The following is a 24,799-nucleotide window of genomic DNA, read 5'->3' as shown; positions in this document are numbered from 1 at the left end:
TCTTCAAATAAAAAACAACAACACCAAAAAAAAAAACAGGAAATACTCTTTGGCATAAATAGCTGTACAGGACATTTGTCTCCTTCTTTCCTTCCTTCCTTCCTTCCTTCTTCCTTCCTTCCTTCCTTCCTTCCTTCCTTCCTTCCTTCCTTCCTTCCTTCCTTCCTTCCTTCCCTCCTTCCCTCCCTCCCTCCCTCCCTCCATCCTTCCTTCCTTCCTTCCTTCCTTCCTTCCTTCCCTCCCTCCCTCCTTCCTTCCTTCCTTCCTTCCTTCCCTCCCTCCCTCCCTCCTTCCCTCCTTCCCACCTTCCTTCCTTCCTTCCTTCCTTCCTTCCTTCCTTCCTTCCCTCCCTCCCCCCCCTCCCCTCCCTCCCTCCCTCCCTCCCTGCCTCCCTCCCTCCCTCCCTCCCTCCCTCCTTTCTTTCTTTCTTTCTTTCTTTCTTTCTTTCTTTCTTTCTTTCTTTCTTTCTTTCTTTCTTTCTTTCTTTCTTTCTTTCTTTCTTTCTTTCTTTCTTTCTTTCCTTCCTTCCTTCCTTCCTTCCTTCCTTCCTTCCTTCCTTCCTTCCTTCCTTCCCTCCCTCCCTCCTTCCTTCCTTCCTTCCTTCCTTCCCTCCCTCCCTCCCTCCTTCCCTCCTTCCCACCTTCCTTCCTTCCTTCCTTCCTTCCTTCCTTCCTTCCTTCCTTCCTTCCCTCCCTCCCCCCCCTCCCTCCCTCCCTCCCTCCCTGCCTCCCTCCCTCCCTCCCTCCCTCCCTCCCTCCCTTCTTTCTTTCTTTCTTTCTTTCTTTCTTTCTTTCTTTCTTTCTTTCTTTCTTTCTTTCTTTCTTTCTTTCTTTCTTTCTTTCCTTCCTTCCTTCCTTCCTTCCTTCCTTCCTTCCTTCCTTCCTTCCTTCCTTCCTTCCTTTCTTTCTTTCTTTCTTTCTCTGTTTCTCTTCCTTTCTCCTTTTCTCTCTTTCTTTCTAATTTTCTTGCCATCATCTGAATCTCCTTCTTATGTTGGGGAATTCTCTAATCTGTGGGTCTTGGTTGCTTACCTCCAATTAGAGAACTTGAGGAATACCTTTATGACATCTGAGGCATGAAAATTCTACCAGTCATCAATAATCAGGGCTTGGTATCAAGGCATGGTGGTGCACAGAAGCAAGGGCACTTGGGAATTCAACCCGGTCATTGACTGGAAAGCCACATGTTGTTCCCAGTGGCAGAAGTGGCTCTGGGGTGAGTGCCAACATCCAACGTCTGGTCGTGGGGAATGTAGAAACCAATATACAGGAGACAGAATACTTGTTATCTTCAGACAGGCAAATTTTTCATTTATTAATTTTAACATTTATTGAATCTGCACTGTTGCCTCAACATTTATCTAGATACTTTGCACAGACTAATCCCATTAAAACTTTATGAAAATTCTATGATGTAGGCACTGTTTTTATACCATGCACAGATGAAGTAACCAGGAATCAGAAAAGATAGGCAGTTTTGCCCCAAACTAAGTGGCAAAAATGGGATTCAAATCCAAGTAGCATGACCTCGGTATCCGTGTGCTTAGCGAATTGGCTACCTGGCCTCTCTTTACTCCTGCTTATTTCCCAAGCCTTATGCTTTAGTCTTCAAATAATTCTATGACTTATTTAATATTCTTTTAATATACTATTTTTTTAAAAATCTTAAAACATCAAGAGTCTTAGTTGCTTACAGTGAAGAGCACTACCTGATACCATATTATTCCTAAAATGAATTAGGTGAATGATCATAAGCAGACGAATTAATCTTTTGCGCTCCATACTAATATATTTCTGTATTTGTAAAATGAAAATAACATCACTTATTTTATCTGCTCTTTAAGTATTCTAAAAATCAAATAAAATGTTTGAAGAATTTATTATTATTGTTATTATTTGCATGGGCAGGCACCAGGAATTGAACCTGGGTCTCTGGCATGGCAGCTGAGAACTATGCCTGCTGAGCCACTGTGGCCTACCCTGAAGGATTATTTTTTAAACTAAAAGGATTGAATTCATTTAAATTCACATCCACAACCAATATTCTTAATGTTGTAGAAATAGACTTTATTATCATGGTGGATGACACCCACTGACCGCAACAGTACTTAGGTCACTGCCCAGTCAGAAGCACAGAAACTACACTAGATAGTCAAACAGAGAAGAATTTATTATAAGGAATTGATTACAAAGTAGTGGAAGAGTTTGAGAAGCAAGGACTGGGAGGAAGCTTTATATAGATTTCAATAATTACAGATTCCCCTACTGTTTCTATTGATAGAGGAATAATGTGAAAAGGAAGTATTATTCAGAGATAAGTAATTATAGAAATTCTATCGTCTCCCTGGGGCTGGAGGCTTGGTGTGGGGTCGTGTACTAAAAGATAATACCTGGCACATTATAATAAATCATAGAGCCATTTTAATGTATATCAATTAAAATATTATTTTACTTAGCAAGTTATTTTTAAACAAGTTTATTGAGTCATTATTTGTTGCAAACAAATTTTAACAGGAGTTGTACTAAGATAACCACCACACACTGTCTCATCTCAATGAGAAAGCTAATATTATTATTAGAAGTATTTGTTCATATTTATTCGGTTAAGCTTTATGGTCTTGGTAAAATTGCAATTATTCTTCAAATACAGTATAATAATACTACTGAGATTTAGAGTGGGAAAGAGGTCCTTGAGACATTATGTTTTAAGGTAGTGTGACAGAACTGGGTGATTTCTTAGTCTCTCTTTATAAGTTACATCTACATATGCTGACATAATTGCTAAAGGGCCACAAGTAACTCCTTACTGTAGTATGTAGAAAGGCATGGATACCTCTTTATGCTGGTGACATTTAATTAATAAGAACCAAATGTGGGCTTTAAATGTAGCTGTAGATGTTACATGATTACTATCAGAGACAAATTTCCATGTCAATTCCATTAAAATGAAAAATTTGGGGGCAGATATTCTTCAACATTTAAGTGCACTTCACTGAAAAATCATCAACCTTAAATGTTAATTCAGTCTGCCATTTGAGAGAGTATTTATAGCTAATTCACATTGATAGACATCTTCAGATAGAGTGCCATCTAAAATAAATTGATCACCTGATTATAGATAATAAAAGGAATAAAACTCTCATCTCTTCATTTTGGATTGAATCATTTCTTTTGAGATACGTATGTGTTTGCTCTCAATTTAAAGAAACAAAGTGATATTCACAATTTTTAATGTTAATTACACTATATTTGTTATTTGTTAATGTTTATGTACTAGGTAATAATTAATACTTTCACTCCTGTGGGGAGCATCTGCTGTATTAAAGGTTTTATATATAACATTTAATTTGATATTCACAAAAATATTTTCAGGTGACTATTATTAATGCACAATTTTTATACTTGAGAACACTTAATCTTGAGAAGATCAGTAAAAAGTCCACACTTTGCACAGTTGGTAAGTGACAGACCTAAGACTTTAACAAGAGCAATCTATCTTAAAACTTTGTTTTCAAATTTATAATGATGTGAAATGTATGAAAAACAAGGCTAGCTATTACCAATAAAAAAAAAAGATAGGCATTCATCAGATTTTGGATAAAAATTACAGACCAATGCTACTTGGTGCTGTATTTTAGTTCTCTTCTGTGGAAGATTGGGCTTAGCCCAGGTATGGGAGTTGTACTGATCCTGTGATGGAGGTCGGATAACCTAGTAAAAAAGAGACTTTTGTGGAGGGCCAGGAATAAGACATGAAACAATTTTAATGTCTTATTGGACATTATGGAATGGACTTATTGGAATGGAGATCACATCTGCCTTATTCTTTATGACTATATCCCTCACATACAGTGTTCACAATTTTTTTAAAATAAGTTAATGTATACTTAATGTCAACTGAATAAATTAACCGCATGTTCTTAGGCAATCCAATTTTCCTCTAATGGCCTCAGCTTCTTTAGTTGAAAAAGGGAAAAAGCAATGTCTGTAATCAGATTTTGTTAGGATAAAATGAGATGATGTAAGTGAACGTGTTTGGTAAGGTTGAAAAAGTGCTAAAATATTGGGTGATGCAACGGTGGCTCAGTGGCAGAATTCTCAACTGCCACGCAAAGAACTGGGTTTGATTCCCAGAGCCTGCCTATGCATCTCCCCACCCCCCAAAAAAGAGTACTAAAATATAGATATTGCTATTTTAACTATTTTATAGGATAAAATTCTAGGAAAATTTTAGCACTTGCCAAAATCTCTGTCCAAATATTTGCTATCTGAAAGAGAAAGTCTAAGAAATTTATCAACTATGCCATTCTCTTTGGAGAATAGCTTTTCTAGATACTTCATTTGTATCAATTTAGAGCATGATGATTAAAACACCTGCGTGATATTATTTAGTTGTTTATAAAAAGGCCTTATGTTATCATTTGGTTTCATATCCCTGGGTTTATCTAGAAAGGTTTACTGTACGACATGGCCTTTTAACGAATGGTTCCGTATATTTTAGAAAATCACATTTGAAAACATTGTTCATTATGACAATCTTACATTGGAAAGCATAGTCTAGGTGTTACCTAGACTTGAATTTAGAGAATGTGTTTTCTCTCAAAACCTACTTGGGCTGCTCCCATTGCTCAACAAAAAAATCTATATTATTAAATACTATTAAATGTTGTCTCTACTGCCTTTGCTGCTCGGACAAACGAACTAAATCCAGCGCTCACTTGCCATAAATAATTCATCCCATGTTCTACACCCCACCTTCCAAAATCAAATCAAATCACATCATTGTTAATTATTGTTCTTAGGTGTGTTCATTTTTCATAACCTTTCACAATCACTAAGTTACTCATAAAAAGCAAATATCTAACTCAATATCTGGTAGACAAAAAACTTTAGAGTGAAAGATTTAGACATTCCACTTCCACTTTGGTTCTCACAAGTCTCAAGTCTTTTTATTGTCTTGATTCATGTTTCATATTAATAAATTTAGCAGAAGTATAATATTGACCCATTTGTCATATGACATTGGAAGAAGATAATTTTATAAATTACAATACTCTAAAGAACAGAGGGCTTAAGTTCTAGGAGCAATATAAATAATACATTATACTAAAGTCCCAGTTAATTTCCATAGACACAGAAAATAGTGAATACACATAAGGGTTTTAAATTATTGTGTTTGAAGTAGAAGATTAAAAACACAGAATTCTGCTTTTGCGAGTACTCCAGAGGCAGATAATGTGGTTAATATGCTTATCTTGGTTATAGAAAGCAAAGAAAGAGATGCTAGGAGACGTTAAAACCCACTGTTTGAAGAAAGGGCAAAGTAGCTGTTTAGTAACACGCAAGGGTCCATTCTGCTAAGCTAGAGTAGCCAGCCCAGTTAGAAGATTTTCTAAATGACGATTTATACTTGGTGGACATTCCCTTTCATTTTGATTTATCACTAAACAAGCAATCATACAGTAAGGGAAATCAGCATTAGAGTTGGGAGCAGCTACCCACTGGCTGCCTTATTTCTCCTGAAGGCATGCTTTAAGTACACTGCAGTCCTTAAAGAGTAAGGAATGGATCAGATTAAAGGATCTCACAAGAGCAGTTTTACTGTTTGCTTATTTGTTTTTTGCCATTTTCCTGAGGGAAAGTTCCAAACCGTAATCAAGGTTTAACCAGTAAGGACATTCTAGCTTTGCCAATGTTACCTTCTTCGACATACTCTTTCTTAATGCTGTCATTTGGCTTAAGAAAGGCTGCTCTATGAACTAACACAAATATAATTATTGAAAAACAAAGAAAACATAAAATAAACCTCATGATTTTCAGAATTTACTACATAAATACCTTCTGGAAAATGGTGTAAATAAATATATTCTCTACCTTCCAGATAATGGTGTAAATAAACTACTATTTGGATATTTATTATCTTGGGTATCTCCTCCCAGAACTGAAACAAGGTATGTAATCCAATGATACAGGTGAATAACTTTCTCCAATGGATAAAGGCACTCAACACAGGTATTTCTTGCAACTAAAACTTAGTTTATTCAAGAAAATCTAGTGTCTGGCAAGAAAAAGTAAACATTAAAGGAGAAAATTATACTTCTAGTTTAAGAAAAAAAACAATTGTTATGCTACAAGTATTTGATTATCACTTCTTATGATACAAGTAAGCCCTTAGAGGCAGGAAAATTGATTCAATTATCTGCGTGTTACCCAACTCTTAAAACAGTGCTTGACAAAGTGAAGCTTCATAAATGTTTGTTGAAAAAAATTAAGACTCCATCATCAAATTTTGAAAGACAAATAAATTATTATTTGTCTCTGCAAAACTCAAGTTGCTCACTTAAGAGAATTAAAAAAAATAGATAGTCAATGACTATTGAGGTTCACATTAAATCTAAGAATACTTAAATTGGGTACTGTGATTTGCAAAGTGAACTATATGAGGTTATAATTTTGAATGTTTGCTCTGAGTGATTCCTTGTAGGATCTTGGACAACTTTTGGTTTTTTAAGACCCCTTCGAGCTTATGGCTATAAGAAATAATAGTAATTTTTAAAGCTACCAGTACATATTATGTATATATTCACAATATGGTTATAAAAAACTGATAAACATTCTTCTATGGTTAATATGATATAACAATTTATAAAATTCATAAAAAAACTTTAGCTATGGTAGACATTGAATGCTGTACTATAGTTCATCCTTTGGGTTATATTTTATAAAGTTTTCTTACATTTATTTTCTGCAAACACAATAAATAATGACTAGCAGTAAAAATAGGAAAATACATAAGGCCTTTCTAGAGAAGCTATGCACCCCACCAAACAATTCTCTAAATACAGAATTGATAAAGTAAATACAGGAGAGTTTAAAGAAGACTTAAGGAGTACAGATAACCATACAGCTGATTTGGAAAAAAAAATTAAATAGTTAAAAAAAAAGCCATATACTTTAAACAAATAATATTTTGAATCACTTCATACTTTCCTTCTAAGGCATTTACATAAAACCTACAACCCCCGCCCTGAACATGCATACCTCTTACATAGTTTGCTTGATTCAGTGAATTAACCCCACTTCTGGGAATATAGAGTAGATGTATTCCCCATTCCTCTCACTATATACAGCTAAAATCTTGGGAATCATTTAAAAACAAAGCTAAGAAAATTCTAGAATGGGGAAAGAAAATGGTAGATGAATTAGGGATCCTGGCAGCCTAGGAACAATATAGCATGAAGCCCTTGAGTTTTCTTTTGTATCACATAATGAGGATTGAATACTGGAAAAGCCAGAAATCCAAAACTGTCACTGACAAAAATAAAACATAAAAAGTTCTATGAACTCTTTTTTTTTCTCTAGGTAAAGGTAGGAAAGGTGAAGTCTAAGAGAACAAAAATCTTTTAGACAGCAGCTATCATAATCCAGCCAAACACTATGAAAAAAACAATGGCCTTATCCACAATAAGAAAAGACTGTTTAAATAGAGTGCAAGACTGCCCTTGCCAGGCTGTAATGGACCACCCTAATCCCCCTGTTGGGATAATCTCAGAGAAGGCTAAATTTGGAGAGGTACTTTCATTCTCGCCAGGTGGTATGGAGCTCTCCTACACTATGCTATCAGTGGAGATCTTATTGGGAACCCAGAACTCCAAACATCCTCACCCGGTACTAATGAGTACCCATCTCCTGTAGTGTTGTGAGAAGATGCCTACAGGAGAGCTACAACTTTCACTATGACTCAGCAGCAACAAGGCCACACCACACAGTGCCAGTTGAAGCAAAAGCAACGTTGGAAGTAGTAACGAGACAGTCCTGCTCTGACTGGCTGTGGAAGCTTAGTGAAGGCCTTCAGCCCCACCCTCTACCAACCCATTCAAAGGGAACTCATCTTTTATGTCAGGGGACAAAGGAAGCCAAATGGAGGATCTGGATTTCTACCTTCATTTGGAAATAATGAAGTGGTATCACCCCTTCTTCCCCTAGGATGATATATAAAGAGGACTGTTTAAAAAAAAGCAAAACACACACACAAAAGAAACAATTAAATAAGATACAGAAGCTTATATCATAATATCTAAATGTCCAGAAATTTTAATAGAAAATCATTAATCGTACCAAGAACTAAGAAGACCTAAAATTGGTTGAGAAAAGACAAATGACAGATATGAGCACAGAGATTAAGCAGATGTCAAAGTACTCTGACAAGGATTTTTGAACAACCATCATAAAAATGCTTTGATGGGCAGCTATGAAACACATGAAAAAAAAAGTCTTAGCAAAAAAAGATTTTAGAAAGAAGAATAAAGCTGTGCATTTGGAACTACAAAAATAAGTTAAATAAAATAACCTCAATGGATGGGCTTATAAGTATAAATGGAAAGGACTAGGGAAAGAATTAATGAATTTGAAGGCAGAACAATAGAAATCTGAAGAAGAGAAAATAATAGACTGAAAAAAATGAAATAGCTTCCAGGATCTTGGGACTAGAACTGAAGATCTAATATTCATGAGGTTTGAGTCTAGGAAGGAATAGAAACAGAGGGCAGGGCTGAAAAATCCTTGAAAAAAATATATAGCTGAAAACTTCCCATATTTGTTCAAAAGATATAAACATACAGAGTCAAGAAGCTGAGTGAACACCTAACAGGAGAAATCTTTAAAAATTCACACCAAATTACATAATAATCATACCTCTGAAAATTAAAGACAAATTAAAAACTGAAAAGTAACCAGAGGAAAATAGTAAATTACCTGTATGGGAAATCTATTTGAATGGATTTTACATCAGAAACCATGAAGGCTAGAAAGAAGTATCACAGTTTTTTCTTTCACATACTGAAAGTTAAAGCTTGTTGACAGAGAATCATACACCCAATGAACATATATTTAGGAGTGAGGAGAAATTAAAGACATTCTAAGATGAAGAAAATTAAGAGACTCTGTTTCAAGCAGAAATCCCTAAAATAATGTCTAGGAAATTCTCTAAATAGGATGCAAATTATAAGAGAGAATTTTGGAACATTAGGAAGAGAGAAAGAATGGAAAGATAGATATATGGGTAAATATAATATACATTCTATCTCTGAAGTTTTCTAAATTATATTTGATGAATGAAGCAACAATTATAACACTATCTGATGTGGTGGTCAATGTATGCAGAAGAAATATTTAAGAAATTAGAAATGGAGAAGTTCCAGGGAAGTAAAGTTTCTATACTTTATTTAAACTGGTAATATGTTGACAACGGTACATTTTGATAAGTTTATGTGTATATAATTTAATATCTAGGACAACTACAAAAAGTAAGATACTCAAAGAGATATATTCAAAAGATAAATCAAAAGGGAACCCTAAGAAAAGGTCGGTAAGCCCACAACAAGGCAGAAAAAGGAAACAGAGAAATGAAAAACAGAAAACAATCAGAAAATGAAATAAAATGGAAGAAAAGGCTAATATATTAATATTACCTTAAATGAAAATAGTCTAGAAATGCAAAGTAAAAGCCTGAAATTAGGAAAGTGAATAAAATAAATTGAAAACTATATGTGATCGCTATGAAATACTTCAAATATAATGGTAGAGATAAATTGAAATAAAGGATGGATAAAGATATAACATGAAATTTCTAGTCAAAAGAAAGCAGTCATAAGATAATGTAAGGAGCAAAGGAAATGATCAGGGACAGAAAGGGACATAATGTGATGATTTTAAGTTGTATGCGTCCCAAAGGAAAGAAGCTATTTTGGTTTGCTAAAGGTACTGGAATGCAACATGCCAAAAATGGATTGGCTTTTACAAAGCAATTAATTAAGTTAGAAGTTACAATTCTGAGCCTTTGGAAATGTTGAAATTAAGACATCAACAAGAGGATACCTTCACTGGAGAAAGGCTGGTGGCATCTGCGTTCCTCTGTCACATGGGAAAGCACATGGCAACATCTGCTGATCCTTCTCTCCTAGGTAGCTTTCAAAATGGCTCTCTGAGCTCCAGTAGGTCCTTCTGTTTTTGGCTGGGGCATTTTCTTTCTCTGAGCATTTGTGGATCCTTGCTTAGCTTCTCTGAAGCAAACTATGTTTTTGCTTTTTTTTTTTTTATCTCTTAGCTTAGCATCTCCAGGGGCGCTTTCTGTCTCCAAGTATCTGTCACTTGGTTTCATCTCTCTGCTTTCTGTGTTGACTTTCTGCTCTCACTATATTTTCTGCCTTTTATTTTCTTCATAGAGGACTCCAGTAAGAGGATTAAGACCCACCTTGAATTGGATGGGTCACACGCCAAAGGAAACAACTGAATCAAAACTTTCCCCCCACAATAGGTCTTTAAATCCACAAAATTGGATTTAAAGAATGAGGCTTTTCTGGGATACATAATAGTTTCAAACAGTACAGAAGAGAAGGGAGTATCCACAGAGGTCACAATGTGCCTTGCCATGTGGCAGAGGAACCAAGGATCACCAGCAACCATTCTTTGGGAAGAAAGCATCACCTTAATGGTGCCTTGATTTGGACATTTTATTGTCCTCAAAACTGTAAGCTAATAAATTTCCATTGTTTAAGCTGAATCATTTCATAGTATTTGCTTTAAGCAGCGTAGGAAACTAAAACAGATTTTAGTATCAGGAGAGAGTGCTGCTATTGTAAACAACAAAAATGTAGAAATGCCTTTATAAATGTGTAATTGTTTGAGGCTAGAAGAATTATTAGGAGCTTGATAGAAAAGGCCTAGATGGCTTTGAAAAGACTGTTCATAGAAATATGGATGCTAAAGGTACTTCTAATGAAACCTTAGGCTGAAATGATGAATATGACATTGGAAATTGGAAGAAAGGTGAACCTTGTTTCAAAGTGGCAGAGAACTTGTCAAAATTGAAATTTGGTGTCAGATGGAAGGCATAATTTGAGAATGATGAGCTTGGGTTTTTAGCTGAGGAGATTTCCAAACTAAGTGTGGAAAGTGCATCCTGGTTTCTTTTTGCAGCTTATAGTAAAGTGCGAGAGGAAAGGGATAAGCTGAGAACTGAATCCCTAGGCACTAAGAAACCAGAAATTTATGGTTTAGAAAATTCTGAACTAGAAAGAGAGTCCCCAGAAAATAGTGCACCATGTGCGGGTTTCTTTAAAAATGTTTTTATTGATAGAACTCAACATACAATCATTCTTAACATACAAACATTCCATACATGGTATACAATCAATGACTCACAATATCATCACACAGCTGTGCACCCATCACCATAATCACTTTTTTAACATTGGCATAACTTCAGAAAAAATAAACAAAAAAGAAAAAAGGAAAAACTCATGCATACCAACCTCCCACACCTCCCCTTCACAGACCACCAGCACCTCCATCTACCCAATTCATTTCAACCCTTGTTCCCCCCACTATTTGTTCATTCTCTATCCATAACCCCTACTCATCTGTCCATAGCATAAAAGGAGCAACAGACACAAGGCTTTCTCTACCACACAGTCACTGTAAAAGCTGAATCACTACACAATCATCTTCTGGAAACAAGGCCCTGGAACACAGCTCCACAGCCCCAGGAACTTCCCTCCAGGGATGGTTTAATTGAACATGGTACCAGCCAGCAATTTCACTGCAAGTTCGGAGGAAGGGTTTATGGAAAGTTCTTTGTCTGATGGCTTGGACCCCTCTGTTCTAAATGCAAAATAGCGATTTTTTCCTGTGTATGTGTGTGAGAGAGAGAGAGATCTGCATGAGTGGAATCACTGCCAACCTAGACTAAAGGGGACAGAAAATGGATAAATTAAAGGAAAAACCACTCCAAGGGTAGAACCATGAAACTGAGGTTTGAACTGAAAGCATCTCCTGGGACCCAAAGAGCAGGCCCACCTATGTATGTGAAAAGAGTGAGTCTGCCCCAGAGCTTGGACAGGGTGGAACTCCCACCCCATTGTTCAAGAAGGAAGAGTGCTACCACCCAACATTTCTCACATGGTGGAGCCTATTCCTGAGGGATTGTGGAACATCTGGCTGTCATCCCAGTGTTCTCAGACTATTTCTTTGTAATAGAATGACATACAGAGAGGGGTACACAGTATTTAATTTAAGGAGTCTGGGAAACTAAAGCACAAAATGTAAATGATAAAGTGGTCAATTCACCTAGAAGATATAGAAATCCAAATATATATGAACAAAACAATAAAGTTGCAGAATACTTGAAACAGAAATTGATGAAAGTAAAATATGAAATAAAAAATATCCAATTACAGTTGGAGACATCTACCCCCTCTCTCAATAATTGATAAATGAACTACAAAGAAAATCAGAAAAATTATAAAATAATTGTACAACACCATCAACCGGAATGATCTATTCAATATTTGTAGAATATGCCACGCAAAAGAAAATGCACCGTCTTTTAGAAGTGACCATAGATCATATACCAAGATATATCTTATCTTGTTCATTAAAAAAATCTTAAAAATTTGAATGTTAAAATCATACAGCATGTGTTCTTTCATCAAAATGGCATCGTTTAAAAGAAGTTTTTCATCAAATTCACCCTAAGCAAAGCTCTTTAGCTCATAAACATATGAGTTTCTCCCAGGAAGTGGAATGCCTTTAGGTAATTTTTTGTTTGGTTGGTATTGATTTTCTAATATTCCAGAGAAGTGTACGTAGAAGCAGCAATGTTCATGCATTAAAATAGAGTTCCCACTTTGGGTTGCTCTTAATAGATCTATTACTTCTCTCTTCTGTATTTCTGTCTTATCTAGACTATGCATCTAAACAATGCTACAGTGGTGGCACTGACCTTTCAACAGAGAAAACTTTTACTCAACCAAAGAATAAACAGATCATAACTAGTAGATAAGAATACTCCATACATGAGGTAGATGGATAGATTTCATCTGTCAGTGTTCAAAGTGTCCTTTATGGGGAGGGGCAAAACCAGGGAAGTCCTTGAAGGTCTTTTCCAGGTTGTGACTTTGGCAAGTATAGCACTGGTTACAAATATTCTGAGCTTTTCTTTTTCAGTTTCCCCACCAATGTCTGGACATGGCCTGAATCATTCTATCAGTCACATCATGGGTAGGAGCATGTAAAGTTCAGAAAAGAGGAATTTTGAGGTATTTAGGAGGAACCGAATGGCTTTCTGGGCTAATTGAGAATCCATTATCAGGATTTATTTCTCATTCCTGGTGACTTCAATCTGTTTTTTATAAATCTGAGGCTTCTAATTGACCTTTAGAAAGTACAGGAGGAGGGGTTTGAGGAAGTCGGGTTTTCCAGTATACATAATTGTTCAAGAGAAATTGACATCATATGCGTAATGATCAGCCAATACATTCAGGATTGGTCTTATGGGTATGCATGCCAATTTCAATTATACCTATTTTTTGCTAATATTAAAAATTTTTAAATTCTGCAAGCTGACGGCCATTTTTTTTTTTTTTGCATGGGCAGGCACCGGGAATCAAACCAGGGTCTCCTTCAGGACAGACGAAAATGCTGCCTGCTAAGTCACCGTGGCCCACCCTTGACAGCCGTTTTTTTTTTTTTTTTTAATTTTTAATTTTTTTTTAAATACAAAAAAAAATACCAAACAAACGCAAATATTCTTAACTTTTGATCATTCTGTTCTACATATATAATCAGTAATTCACAATACTATCACATAGTTGCATATTCATCATCACGATCGTTTCTTGGAACATTTGCATTCATTCAGAAAAGAAATAAAAAAAAAACAGAAAAAAATTCATACATTTCATACCCCCTCCCCCTTCCCCTCACCGATCACCAGCATTTCAATCTAAATTTATTTTAACATTTGTTCCCCCTATTATTCATCTTTATTCCATATGTTTTACTCTGACGGCTGTTTTTAGTATGAGTGCCTGATGTGGTCAGATATACTATTTTTATTTATTTATTTATTTATTTTTTTCATGGGCAGGGACCAGTTAACAAACCCGGGTCTCCAGCATGGCAGGCGAGAACTCTGCCAGTGAGTCACGATAGCCGGCCTTACTCTTTGATTTACAGCAGTCCAAAATTACGATCCACAGCAAAAGTATACCTACTATCATTATATATATTACCAGGTTTTCCCTGTCAGATGACAGATTGAGATTATACAAAGGTTTCTGTTGGTTGAAAAGATTTGCAATCAGCAGATTTCTTTTTCTTTTTTTTTTTTTTAAGCTTTCTATTTTTTGTTAGTTCAAATTGAGATGGTATTGCATATCCAGTCTGGAACTCTCCCTTCCTGGTTTTGAGATTAAAAACCATCAGCAGTTTGTAGGGGAGATACATTTAAGTCTTTTCTAGGCATATTTAATTCAGAGATAATGCTATGCAATCATGAGGGGTGCCTTCCATATCTAGAGGTAGGAGAGTAGCGGGGTTTGAAGTATTGCAATGTTAAATTTGAATATGAAATGGAGTTAACAGTAATATTTCACAAGAAGTAAGTCTACTGGCAGAAAAATGTTGCCTAAAACTGTGTGTAGTAATTTCCAGTGTATATGTGGACTGCAAGATATCATAATTAATACGTCTTTGTCTTTCACCATGTTTTTGAGTTAACATTCTAAAAGCCTGTCTTTCTCCTGTTACAAAGAGAAACAGAAATATTTTCTATGATTAAGAAATCCTGGAGTTGGGAGTTAGATTAAGGCTTATTTTAAGGTAGCAAAAGATTTTAACGAACCTTAGCCCATGATAAGGGTTCAGGTTGGTATATTAAGTCAGTTCATATAAAAAGGAAGCAGTATTGGGAAAGTTGAGAACCACTGATAGCAATAGCCAGTGAGTTACAGGAACCCTCTTTTAGTCTGAAGTTGAGGAAAACTTTGAAAGGTTTTAAGTCATTCTAGGGACAGAGAGACAACTGTGGTGGACAGACGATATTCTAAATAGTGGTAAGGGGCTTGAGAGAGCTATAATTTATCTTTAGACAGCTTGTGTACTCTCTTTGGCAGTTTCTATTGATACATGCAATTCTCAAATGAAGCCCTTTGATTAGGAGAGCAAAGCAACAAGATATCAATGCATTGGCTTGAAGTGGAATGATTGTAGAATTTGAGCCCCTCAAGATTTTGTTTCAATAGCTGAGAAAATTTAGAATGAGTTTCAGTAAACTCTTATCGCAAGCATATTGTTGATTTTGCCAAGTGAAAGCTATAAAAGTATCTAGATGTAGCAGGTTGCAAAAGAAAGCAAAACATAAATCCACAACTGTAAAGTGAGTAGCATCATTGGAGATATGGATAAAAGGGTGTAAGATATTTGGAAAACTAGGAAATAAGTATTTTATTTATGGCTTTTAGGTCTTGAACAAATATCCTTGACCTTTGAACTTTTTTGACAGGAATAATTGGAATGTCAGAAAGAATATAGGATGATTAAGCCATTTTCAAGAAAATTCTTAAAAATAGTTTCTAACCCTTCAATGACTTGGATTTGAAGGAACATTGGGCCAATTTAGAGAAAAATGTGTAGGGATCAGTTTGGATTTCAATTGTATCATCCCTGTAGATAAATTCCACAACAATAAAAGGAATTTCCTATAATTTGGCAGGAACTTTGGAAGGCCAATTTTCTATGTCCTCTGCTTTTAAGAGATATTTTGAGATAGGGCATTTTAATTGGGTTTATAGAGTGCAGAAGGTGTCAGGATTATCAGACAGTTTTAAAAGTACGCCCTCTGAAGTGTGTTTATTGAACAATTCTATTTAGAAAGTAAGTCTTACCCCAGGAATTTTAGAGAGGGGTAGTTCACTAAAGTTCATTAAAGGAAAGGACCCTTCGTTGAGAAGACCAAGGATAATACATAAAGGTTTAGGTCAAGGGAGGTTTGCGTTTGGTTTGAAATGTCAACCACTTGGAGACTTCAAATGCTTCGAGAGAGAGGATGCTAAATTTGGGTGGAATGTAAAATAGTTAAAGTTGTGGTAATGTTTATCAAAAAGTAGCAAATTTTCCCATTGACAGAAATTTGAATTTCACCATGGGAATTTACGGGAAAGAAGGTGGATTGAAAATATTTTTTTCCCCAGAACCTCATCAGTCTTGTAGAAAAAAGTTTGGGGGCCATTTGAACCCCTTTGTTTAGGAAGCGTGCAGTCCTTTTTCTGTTGTCCCTTAAGTTTGCAGCAGTGGTAAGTATCTTTATCTATTTGTGGAAGACTTTGGGGAGACCCTTGAGGTCACTGGGTCATGGGTTGTTGTCATTACTGAATTTTTAGGGCCATAAGATGAGTTGGTTTGAAATTTTCTTTTGTCTAGAGCTCTCTTAAAATGTTCAGCCAAATGTACTAATTTTGAAAAGGAGAAAATTCTAATTTAGGCATTTGTTTTACTCTCCATGTTCAAGTTTCAGGCTAGTAATGAAGTGAGTATATACAGGGCTGCATTGTCATCACCATAACCAACACTATTTTTAATTCTAGAATGTTGTCTTACTGTCTCTCCTAATCTAATTTTGTAATCACCGGAAGTTCCATCCTCTTTTTTGTTTGTTTACAGAGCTAGATAATCCAATCTATTTCTATTGTGAAAGTTTCAGAAAGTGTCAATCAATAATTGACCTATTTTTCAAGCTGTACTAATAATACCATCCTTAGTTGCATGGCCAGAGTATCCCTAAGTCCTTTTTGGAAGAATCCAAGCCACCTCTTCCAAATTCAGCTCTTGGCATCTGATCTTCTGACTAGTATATACTAGATGGTATAGATCGGGATCCCTGGATCATATGTTCACATTAAGATTCTCAATACCTCAACAAACTTATCTTGATCCCTTTTAGAGTGAGAAAAATGCTTAATAATTGCCCAGAGTTTGGCATAACTCCATGGTTCAGACTAGGCTGGAGCAGAAACTCTGACCTCAGTAGAAGTTCAGATTTTCGAGTGACTTCAGGGAATTAGGGGATGCGGTAGACAGAGTAACAGGAAAAAAGCTTTTGGATGTTTGACTGGATTTAGGTTTTAGGGTGGAGCAGTGTGGGCAGAGAAAGAAGTTATTTTTCAGTTAATCTTTCAAGTTTTTCATTTCTATTTTTTAAAGAGACCAATTTGGCCGAAAACTTTCATTTCTTCTGGATACCTCATTCTCCCAGTCCAAGAATGCACCCTGTTACTTTTGAGGAGTACAAGATCCTTTGTTTTCTAGTCTACCTCTTAGTGAGGTCAACCCATTTATGTAGAAAGTCCCAAGTATGAAGACCATAATGAAAACACATAAGAAGAAGAAGGATTCTGCACCAAAATTGGGGAATGAAGCTTAGAGCAATAAATTTCATACATTTCAAATGATACTGAATTCCATATTTCATCTAGTAGGTTACTGTGGGACTTGAAAAGAAACCAAAGTGCGGCCTACCTGAGATGATCTGGACTAGAATCTAAATTCAAATTCAAAGTAAAAATAAAATCCCAAACAAAAGCTAATCAATAAACCAGAGAGCACAGGTAAAGAATGAAGCTTGAATCTGGGAGTAGCTTGCTGGAAGCCTCTCAACTGAACAACAAGCTGTAGATGCACAAAGGGGACCCAGTGGGTACCTTACTTGGTATATTCCATTGGATATACCATGGGAAGGACCCTCATGATAGCTTTAGATCCTGCTTCTGAGACCAGAACATGGTTGAGACATTTGTAATCACATTACTTATGAGCAAATAAGGTTACTGAAAACCAACTATTCATGAATAAGGAGTCTTTTCTCCATAGAGATGAGTTCTGAGATTTAGAATTTTAATCAATTTATAAACACAATTCACAGGAGATTTTCAAAAGGGGAATGGTAGTGATAGCTGACGTTGGCTTAATCATCAAAAGGTGGGTCATCCAAAAGTGTGGTTTGACTTAAAATTAGTTGTTGAACTAGTGGGTTTTGATTTATGGTTAGTTTTAGGGTTTGGTTTATAGATTAGTTTAATCTTTTGTGGTTAGGTGTTTTTCCTGCAAAATCAGCCCTTTCATTAAAGTCTCCTGAACTTTCCCCAGACAGTCCTTATCAAAAGTTCCCAGTTTCTCTTTGAAGGCTAAAGTTAAATTTAAACTTGAGAGTCAACTTTCAACAACAATATCAATTTAGAAATGGCAGAAAGATACCAGGAAAGTCTCTAAACCTTTTAATAATTCATGGGTCCACGAGGACGTCTCAAGGGTAATAAAGAATGCATTGAACTAATTAAAAATGCACCATAAACATAATCTTTTAGGATACAGATAAAGCAGTGCTTAGAGGGAAATTCATAGCTGTAAATGCTTGCATTAGAAAAAAGTAATGCCTCAAGTCAATAATGTAGTATTTCATTCTGAGTAGAAAAGAAATATATGGAAAGAAATAATAGAGATTAACAAGGGAGACAATGGAATCGAATGCAGAAAAAAAACATAGGAATAAGTGAAACAAAAATTTTGTTCTTTGAACAGATCAGTAAAATTGATAAAGTTCTAACAAAATTGTCAATGAAATATTCGATGGAAAAAAAAACTAATATAAGGAATGAAATGAGGATAGCACTACAGACCATGAAGGTGTGAAACCAATAATAAGGAAACATTATGAACAATTTTATGCACATGCATTTATCAACTTGATGAAATGGACCAATTCCTTGAAAACCTAAGACGACAGAGCTCACTCAATATGAAATATATAATTCGAATAACCATGGTTATTAGATAAATTGAATTTTTAACTAGAAAATTTCCCGAAAAAAGGTTTCAAGGCCAGTGAAAATTTATAGAATCACAGAAAAATTCAACCAAACACTTAAAGTATAATTATCAACAATTCTTCACACTTTTCCAGAAAATATAAAAGGAGGGAATGCCTTTCAATTCATTCTATGAAGCTGATGTTACCCTGATATCAAAGTCAAAGACTGTACAAAAAGAAAACTATATACAAATATCTAATAAATGTTGCTAAAAAAATGTTTAACAAACATTAGCAAATAAAATTCAGCAGTACATAAAAAAGAATTATACACCATGACAAATTGTGGCTTATTTCATATATACAAGGCTTGTGCAATATTTGAAGATCAATAAGTATAATCCGGCATATTAATAAATTAAGAAGAAATCCACATGATGATACACATCACTACAGAAGAAGCATGCGTTAGTCTGCCAAAGCTGCCAGAATTCAACACATCGGAGACGGATTGGCTTTTAATAAGGGGATTTATTTATTTAAAAAATTTATAGTTCTTCAGAGGAAAGGCAGCTCTCTTTTTTCTGAGGTTCTCTGTTATATGGGAAGGTACATGGCGACTTCTAAATGACCTTCTCTCCTGGCTTCCGGGTTCCAACAGCTTTCCACTGCGCAATTCCTTTCTGCATCTCCAGATGTCCAGGCTGAGTTGTGAGTGCTGAGATGAGGTATCCTGAGCTGCTTGGGCTATGCTATATTGAGCTCTCTTCTGACCTCTCTCTTTTAAGCCTCTAGCTAATTAAATTAAACGCTGTCATTGTGGAAGGCAAAGCACTTAGCCAACTGCAAATTTCATCAGCCATAGATGAATTTCACATGCTGGTGGTTTAAAGTAACAGAAACAGAACAACAGTCATCATCACCTGGCCAATTTGAGATCTGAACCTAACCACCACAAAGTATTTGACAAAATTAAATACACATTCATAATTACAACTTTCCAAAGCTTAGGAATAAGGGCAACTTCTTCTACTTGGTAAGGGACAACTACAAAATACCTACAGCCAATATATAATTGTATGCATGTGCACAAAAAATCCAGTGCACAATTGTTCATGGCAGTTTTATTTGTAATAGCCCTAAAACTGGAAACGACCAGATTGTTTTTCAATGGGTGAGTGCTTAAACAATCTCTGCTACATGCAATACCATGGCATACTCTTATGTGATAAAAGGAATGCACTATTGATAACATGCAGTAACTTGGGTGGATCTCAAGCATTATGCTGAAGGTAAAAGGCCAATCTCAAAAGTTCAAATACTGTATGATTCCATTTTTATAACATTTTTTAATGACAAAATTAAAGAGAAGGAGAACAGATTAGTGATTTCCAGATATGGCGGAAAGGAAGGTGGTTGTGACTATAGAGGAATAGCATGAGTGAAATCTTTGTGGTGATGGAATAATTTTGTATCTTGATTGAGTTGATAGTTACATGATACCTACATGTGACATAATGATACAAAGTGATCACACACATCATGCTGATATCAAATTCCTGATTTTTATATTGTTCTGTAGTTAGGTAAAATGTTACTATTGGAGAAAACTAGGTGAAAGGTACATAGATCTTCTCCAAACTACCTTTACAACTTCTTGTGACTCTGTAGTTATTTTAAAATAAAGGGTTTAATATTTCTCAGACACTGGAAAAAATAACTACCAGTACATATTATGCTTATGGCTCATAGCATAGTGTATCGTAATTTATAAACATCCTCCAATGATCAATATAGTATAGCAATATAAATTCCATGAAACCTTTAGCTCTCATGGATCATGAATATGATACTATGATCCACTCTTCCATCACATTAAATTTTCTTATACTTGTGTCCTGTAAACACATGACTAGCAGCAAAATAGTCACCTTTAATGAAATTGTTTCCCAAAGAATTCTCTAAATACAAAACTGGTAGAATGAATGAAAGAGAATTTAGAAAAGATTTGAGGAGTATAGATAACCATAGAAATTATTTTGATTATTTTTCTTTCTTTTATTTATTTATTTATTTTTCACATGACAGGCACTGGAAATTGAACCCAGATCTCCAGCATGGCAGGCAAGAACTCTACCAGCTGAGCCGCAGTGGCCCACCCTATTTTGATTATTTTTGATTAGCAAGAACACAGCTATACATCTCAAACAGATATTCTGAATCACACAGATCTTTCTTTATAAAGTGTTTAAATATAAACTCCCTCCCCTAGCCACATGTATAATTTATTTGAATGACCTATGTGCACAAAATATAGGTACAATTCTAGAGCAAATCTTTATTATGAGACAGCTAATTATTTAGCTGTTTTTCTTAAATTACTTAAGTTATGGACTCATCATTTTCCAGTATTTATCTGACTATGTAAAACTAAAGTGGTTTTAAACTACAACAAATTTAGATAAATATAGCTTTTCATGTTGTTAGTTCTATTCTAGCAAACTTTCTGTGACATAAAATTCCTTGGTTTATAATGAATTTTTAAAAAGGGCTATGTTTCTATAAACCATATCAACTTTCTGAGGTCCTAGAAAAAGAAAGTATTATGATCATATTTAGTAGTGATCAATAAACATGATAGCAGTCAAAATAACATATATCAATTGTCTTTTCTAGTTTCTGAGCTTTCCTTTGTTATCGTCGGGCTTTTTTGAGTGATTTTGCATTTTATGTATTTATATATATTTGGTGTGAGATAAAAACTTGGGATAAGTAAACGTTAAGCATTATTACTACTTGTTGGCAAGAAACAAGAAATAATTTGTGAAATTGCAGCTGCACATTGCACCATTGTGTTTCCTACTACTCCATAACACATTGAGCAAACAGTTATTTATTTTATCAATTATCTTTATTTGTTCATAATTCTCTGAGTGCAGATCCTCTAGTCTGGATCAGCCAGGTTATTTCTGTGGTCAGCAAGTGATTAACTGTGGCTGATTATTCTAAGGATGGTCTCGACTTTAATGTTTGGCAGATTTCAGGTCTAGGAAGCCTCTGCTAATTTGGATTATCTCTGCTTCATTTGGTTTCTTAATCTTTGTAGGCTAGGTTGGGCTTTTTCAAATGGTGACAAAAGGTTCCCAGCTGCAAGAGAGGGCAAGCCATAATGCAAAAGAGCTTTTTATGCCTCTGCTTGCATCCTGCTTACCAATGTCCAATTGGTTAAAATAAGTCAGGTGGGCAAATGCAGATGCAAAAGATGGAGACAAAGTCATAGCTCTTGATGGGAGGCATTGCAAAGATGTATCAGAAAGAAGCACATATAGAGAGGTGGGAGGAATTTGTGATCTTTTTGTTTGTTTGTTTTGCATCTACCAATACATAGTTAACAAAATAGGAATCTTTCGTTCTTTAAAATTGTTTAAAAAATTATTTGCAAAACCCACAACTCTGCATTTTTATGGATAATTGCTAGGACCTGTGCCTAGTTTTATTAGACAATGCATTTGTTTGTAATTTTAGGCATTGTACTGAAACTTTCCCTGTGATTTAATCTATATTGGTGAGTGGAAGTATAAGAATGAAGCATGATGATACTAAAAGAGTTACAATAAAGCTTAGCTTTTGGATCTATTGCAAATGAGCTGCTAAATAGTATATTTTGATTGGATTAAAAAGAAATACTATGTTGCTGTATCTAGAGGAAGAAAGTGGCAAAAGTTGAATGGACTTAAGTGCTTTTCTGCCAAAATTGGAGCCTCATCACATAAAACCAATAATGAAAACTGATGGAGACAAAGCAAAGATAATTGGAAGAAAATATGCCAGCAGCACTAAAATGCTTAAGCAAACTGTCAATATCCTATAGTAGAAAATGGGATTTTTAGTATGCAGGAGAAAGAAAAAGCTGAATAACATAAAATGAAGAAAAAATTCAATAAATGTGCTGACAACTGACAGGGCAATTGGACTTTTGGGTTTTTGCCACTTTGATGCAAAATATGAGTGCCCAAGATGATTGTCGCATTCTGAGTTGTGATTTGCTTTGTAGCTCTGTTCATGCTGTTCTTTTACATTACTGCTATCCAGATGGTTATTATCATTTTCTGTTTAAGACAAGAAATGTACATGATGAACCAATCCTAGACGAATAACAGGTTGCTGCCCCAGAGAGCTTGTGGTTAAGAGACATGAGCACATATAATGTAGAACAAAATAAGGCAAGAATACTGACTGTCCCCTGCAGCTTAAGCATTTAATGAGGCTGGGAAACTTTTTTGGAGATTAGTGAAAGAAAAGAGTCAAGAATCTTGGAAAATTATATTAAGGGCTATCATTAACCCTTCCCAGTATCTATAACTTGCAGTGATGCAAAAAATGCTGAACTATCACGCCTCTTAAGTTAAAGGGACAACAATCTAAAACGGTCAAATTCAGACGTAGGAAACAAAAAAGGGTGAACGATAAGCATATGAAAATTTGTGGGTTTTAGGAAGAGATATAGCTAGCAAATCTGCTGATAATGTTAAAAACATGAGAAATTTATCTTTTTATATTTTTAGTAGGTAAATCATGGATATATTATATTTTATACATAGTGTGTATCATATTTTATAACAAACTTTTGGAAATATTTATAGTTTCTTTTGAGGGCTGTAAAGTCTTTGAAATTTAGGTATTCTTGATCTAAAAGATTATTAGAGGGACAGATTTAAAGAAGACTTAAACATATATCTTGCAAGTATTCCAGTGTTATTAAAGGATTTTAAATGGGGTAAAAGCCAATCAAATTTGCATTCTAGGAATATTTCTGAGTTAACGGTGAGGTGGAAGTAAGTAAAATTAAGAGGCTCTGGCTATAACCCATCTGATAAGGAATGAGAGAATGGTTGACAAAACAACAAAGGTAAAATGATTTCAAGGGATTTAGAAAAGAAAATCTGTAAGTCTTAGTAATTGATGATGGAAGTCAGTAATTGAGATAGAATAAATCTAGCATGATCAAAAGTTAATGACATTGATTGAGATGTTGTCATTTACTAATATAAGAAGCATAGAGAAGGAATATATTTTGAAATTTTGCATTGAGATGCCTTTTAGACATCCAAGTAAATAATTCTCAAGAGGTATTGAATATATAGATTTGGAGATCAACAGAGATTTCTGAATTAAGTACATGTGTTATAAACAACATATACATTTATTCACAGATATTTGTCAAAGTTGAAACTTATAGTGTGCCACAGTACTGAGCTAGCTGATGATGAGGCAATGGAGAACAAGACACTATGCCAAAAGCTTAGAGTATTCTGTACAATAAAAGTATCTAGAGTTACACTGGAAATTGGTGCACATGACAATTTGCTTGAATTGATTGAGTAGAAAACGACCATCTACAGTCACCTGTTTTGCAAATATCAGAAATTTGAGGCACTATAGGATTAGTTTAAAACAAAAAAAGTACTATCGTTTCCTTTTAAGCTTTGTGTCTTTTCTTTTCAGTGCAAAAGTAATTCATACTCATTGTAGAAGCATCAGAATAGACAAATAAGTAAAATGAAATAATTTATTCAGAAAATACTTGCAATGAGTCTAATATATGTCAGGTATTCTGCTGTTTTCTGTCAATGAACTGCTTGCGCTTTCTTCTCCAACCCGAGATGTGTGCCTGCTTGCTATCAAGTCCATACCAGTGCATATGCAGTATCATCTCCTTTTCTTCTTCTCTGTTTTTATCTTGTTTATTACCGTTTGCTTTTCCTATTTCTGCCTTAGTACCCTTACAGTTGGGAAGCTTGCTTTGATCCATGATATCTCCTAGACAGATTAGATTATGTGCTTTCACAGCATCTTATACTTGCCCAGATCTTGGCATATTTCCCAACATGTTGCTATTTTGTGTTCACTAGCATCAGGGGACGTGTCCAAAAATAAATTAACTAAAATCATACTGGTCAACTTGACAGTATATCTAAATGACAAATTGAAAATAAATATTTCCGGTCACAGAACATTGTTTGACATTGATGCTTTTGCTATTCTTAATGGTCATTTTTTGAGCCCAAAGATCATCGTACATTTTTGTCCATTATTTTACTAATTATTTCTAACTTTCTTCCTTTAAATAAAAATTTTTCAAATCATTTTTAGCCTA

General features: G+C 35.0%; 1 long non-coding RNA gene across 1 annotated transcript; it reads left to right on the top strand.

Moving 5' to 3' along the window:
* Positions 1 to 1,118: 1,118 nt before the first annotated feature.
* LOC143663653 (uncharacterized) lies at positions 1,119 to 20,910 on the top strand. Its single transcript, XR_013166093.1, has 4 exons — positions 1,119 to 1,215; positions 3,372 to 3,456; positions 5,881 to 5,950; positions 20,731 to 20,910. It is a non-coding gene; the product is annotated as an uncharacterized LOC143663653 (long non-coding RNA).
* Positions 20,911 to 24,799: the final 3,889 nt, after the last annotated feature.

Source organism: Tamandua tetradactyla, chromosome 19 (assembly GCF_023851605.1).
Source record: "Tamandua tetradactyla isolate mTamTet1 chromosome 19, mTamTet1.pri, whole genome shotgun sequence".
Taxonomy (NCBI): Eukaryota; Metazoa; Chordata; class Mammalia; order Pilosa; family Myrmecophagidae; genus Tamandua; species Tamandua tetradactyla.
Note: the sequence above shows the minus strand (reverse complement) of the source record. Positions and strands in the feature narration are given on the sequence as shown.